The sequence below is a fragment of the Anoplopoma fimbria genome, chromosome 19 (assembly GCF_027596085.1).
Source record: "Anoplopoma fimbria isolate UVic2021 breed Golden Eagle Sablefish chromosome 19, Afim_UVic_2022, whole genome shotgun sequence".
NCBI lineage: Eukaryota > Metazoa > Chordata > Actinopteri > Perciformes > Anoplopomatidae > Anoplopoma > Anoplopoma fimbria.
This window is the reverse complement of record NC_072467.1, coordinates 17,419,276-17,423,326: the sequence shown is the minus strand read 5'-3', so window position 1 is coordinate 17,423,326 and position 4,051 is coordinate 17,419,276.

The window sequence follows — 4,051 nt, the reverse complement described above, 5'->3', positions numbered from 1 at the left end:
TTCACAACACCCGCCTCCTTATTTCGATCTATCTCTGAGGGAAACTGAAGTAGTGCTGTGAACTCTGGTCTTAGTCCTCAGTGGTCTGTCTGCCCTCAACAGTACTGGGATTGTATTTAGACTTGTCTCCACAGATCTTCATCTTTGATAGAGGGATATCTTCTAGAGCAGGGGTCTCAAACTCAATTTGGCTTGGGGCCACTGCTGGTATTGTCGTCTCATAGGAGGGCCACTTCAACGTTCAAGCACTACAAGAAAGCGCAATATTTTTGAAAATTTACTTTTTTATTTCCATGTTTTTAATAACTTATTGAAACATTGCACTGAACCAACACATACAATCCCTGAATACATTTGTGCTTTATTCTATTTCTTGCCAGAGACCTGGCAGCGCTTCTGCTCACACAGCTGAGCAACATTTGCCCTGATCAAGGTTACAGTAGAAACTCTGAGTACAGCTTCAACATGGGCATCACTAAGTACTTGCATTTATTAAAGTTCATAGTCAAGAAAAGTTTTTCACACAGATACGTGCTTCCAAAAAGGCACATTACCCGACTGAACATTTTTGACAGCTCAGGGAAGGATGGAAGTAATTCTCTCATGAATTGTCCAGTCATGTCTGCTTTTCCCTGTGCCTCTCTGAATTTAGCTTTTAGATCACTGTTGCACTGCAAGTCAATAAGTTCCATTTGCAACATACTTGGGACACTCTCCACATCAGCTGAGAAGGGGTCAGCAAACAGCTGGAAAGGGTCACAGCGTGCCTTGAAGTCAGCAAAACGCTGATCAAACTCCTGCAGAAGGTTTTCACTAGCACAGGCATATTCACCACCACTGAAGGCTGTGCCCTCCTCCACGAGAGACCTGCATGTTGTGAAATGGCTGAGATATTTTACAGAAAGCTGAGTTTTCCACAATTTCAGTTTAGCGGAGAAGGCTTTCACATTTTCATAAGCTGCAGTGATAAGCTGACCAGGGCCCTGGAGCTTCAGGTTAAGGATGTTCAGCTCCTGTGTTAAGTCCACTAGGAATGCAAGGTCCATAACCCACCCTGGATCATCAGGTTCAGGAACATCCATTCTGTCATCTTCCATGAATTTCTTCACTTCTGCTCTTAAGTCAAAAAATCTCTTCAGGACACTACTAAATGATGTACTTTTACTAAAGTAAAGTACATCACCATATGTTGTAAAAAGGCCCTGAACTGGCGGTGCTGTAAACTCCTGGACCTGATGTAACTGATACATCTCAGGACAACAGACATGACATGCTGCACAGTGCCTGTTGGTGTACGATGCAGTGCAGAACGACTGCTGGATCTGCATTTTCCTCTAACTTTCTTTGAACCAGCGCTACCAGTCGGTCATAGACGGGGCTCCATCCGTGGTAATGCCCACCAGTCTGTTCGCACAGCTCCTGAAATATATCCTTGGCTGTGGTTCGGCCGTGCATTGGACACAAACTCAGCAGCTCTTCTGCTTTATCGGGGGCTGTTATTGCCGACGGACAGGTGTCGGTATGTGACTGCAGACCACATTACGCTACATTATTTTCTTACTTTTCTTTTATCTCGCCGCGTACGCATCACTTTGATTTATTTTGTCAGAGAGAGACATATATACGTATAATGTCCGGCTGGGCAGCAACTTAAAAAACTTTTTTTTGGAGGTGTTGTGAACGCAGCGCGCTGGGACGAATGTCCGCGTTTGCCTCATAGAAACGAGGCAGCCAGCCAGACACGGAAGAAAACTCTCCATGGCAACGCTGCTGTAACTGTCACTCATTGAGAAATGTTTCTCTGCTTGCATCAAGCCCGGTCGATGTCCCGCCCCCGAGAGCCATATACCCCACCGTGATTGGTAGGTTCGTTCAGCTCCGCACACAACACTGTAAAGTGCCATTCATATAAAACTCGCGGGCCGCACTAACATTAAACTTTCATATTAAGGTGGGGGCCACAAAATATCGTCTAGCGGGCCGCAATTGGCCCGCGGGCCGCGAGTTTGAGACCCCTGTTCTAGAGGGAGATCTGTGGGCTGTGGACACCCTACACTGTGTCTACAGCAGACTGATGGAGAGGAAAGTTCTCACAACTCGCTGTAACCATCATCAAAACAGGAAGCCATGTATGATTACACAACATCAACATTTATATTAAGCATGTAGCAACCTATAGGGTAACAAAATCATGAGCCCCTAACCTAATACATGAGCATAATAAAATAAGTTATGAGAAAAAGATAACTTATAAACCAAGAAACACAGTTGAATGATGAATTCAGTGTATAATGTCATAACAGAATAACAAGTCTCCTTGTCTTCTTAAAGCATAGGAACCCTTCTAGTTTTGATTATTGTGGAATAATTCAATACAAACCATGAAAGGAACACTTATTTGATATGCTAGTAATGTTTATTAAATGCAGCATCTTCTCTGTAAAGGTTATCTTTGGTCCAGGTCACTGGATGTCTTGTAGTCCTGAATTTTGTCCCAAAAATGTTTGAGCTGATTGTCTGTTTGATCTAGAGGACATTTTCATCAAAGTCCACTTTTGTCATGTAAAACTAGAAGGGTTCCTTTTTCTTAGTTTATATTTTCTCATAATGTAATAACTTAGTTCATGGTGCACAAATCTTATTACATTATGTGCTTGTGGTTGTCTAACGTGATGAGTTTTTATTACATTTCAGTTAATAAAATATGAGTTGGTACAAATCAACCTAATAGTTCTTACTGAACAGTAATAATAGTAATAATAATAATGTTTGTGGCAAAACTTAAAGCAGTTATTCATCATCATATGTGTTGCTTGAGGCAGGACAAGCTGTCTCTGCATTCGTGTCTGCGTATCAGGCCTCACTGTGAGACTGCTGGACAGTTCTAGGTGATGGGATATTGACGGGGTAACCCACGTCACTGCTCTGTCATCACAGCACCATAGAAGAAGACAGCAGAACACTGTAAGCAGGTGTAGGAATAGACACACCAGCAGAAGGGGAGTCCACCAGTTAATGTAGAATACATTTTCACTGCCTGACAATCCCATTTAACCACAACACATCAAATGTGACAGAACAGACACAAAACTAAGTCGCTGTTCTCAAGTAGGTCTAGTCAAGTTTAAACCTTTAAACCAGCACCAGAGACTTTCTGCCATGAAAGAATGGAGAAGAGAAAAATGCATTTAATCTTTCCACACTTACGACTATTCAATACAGCAGCTCAATGTGTATGATCAGGCTATAAATAACGTTTTTGGCACAAAGATTAAAGCCTGTTAAAGCTCACAGGTGAACATGTGGCAGTGAGTGTTCTTCACTGACCTTCAGCTGCTGTTTAACAAAGAAGCTTTTGAGAGCAGTCTCTCTCTCTCGATGGCAACATCGTGTATAAATACCGGGCTGCACTGATTGGCTGAGGGAGCAGCTCAGACTTTCACCACTGAAGAAACTATAACATGGATCAAATTTGTACTGGTCGACTTCAAAGATAGCAGCACCGTGTTTTGTCCATAATGACAGAAACAAATTTTATTTTAAAAATATTTCACTGCTGATACATACAATACACTCATCATACTCATATATATTTGCATAAAGTATACTCTTAACATGATAATATTTAAAAATTTGATACATTATTGTCAGGTGGGGAGGGGGATATCAACAAGGGAGACACTTTATTGTAGTGTGTAGCGCAAAACAATGAAACAAAAAAACCACTAGAACAGATACAGAGGGGACCTCACTGGCTGCTGCCTGATTGGAAGAGGAAAGGAGGGGGCGGAGCCTGGGCTCAGCACATATTTCATGGTCAACAGTCCTATTATTAACCCAACTATGTTCACTGACTGGGGTACTCACAGGGACTGTTGCAGCTCTCGCACCATTTTGCATCCCTTTTCGGAGAGAATCTCATTTCAAGGTCAGCCACCAATGGTTGATTTCAAACCGATTAAAAATGTTCTGCCTATATGGAAAGAAAACATGTCTGCAGTTTTTCAGAAACATAAATCCCCGTCATCAGGGATCCTCTTTATCATTCATT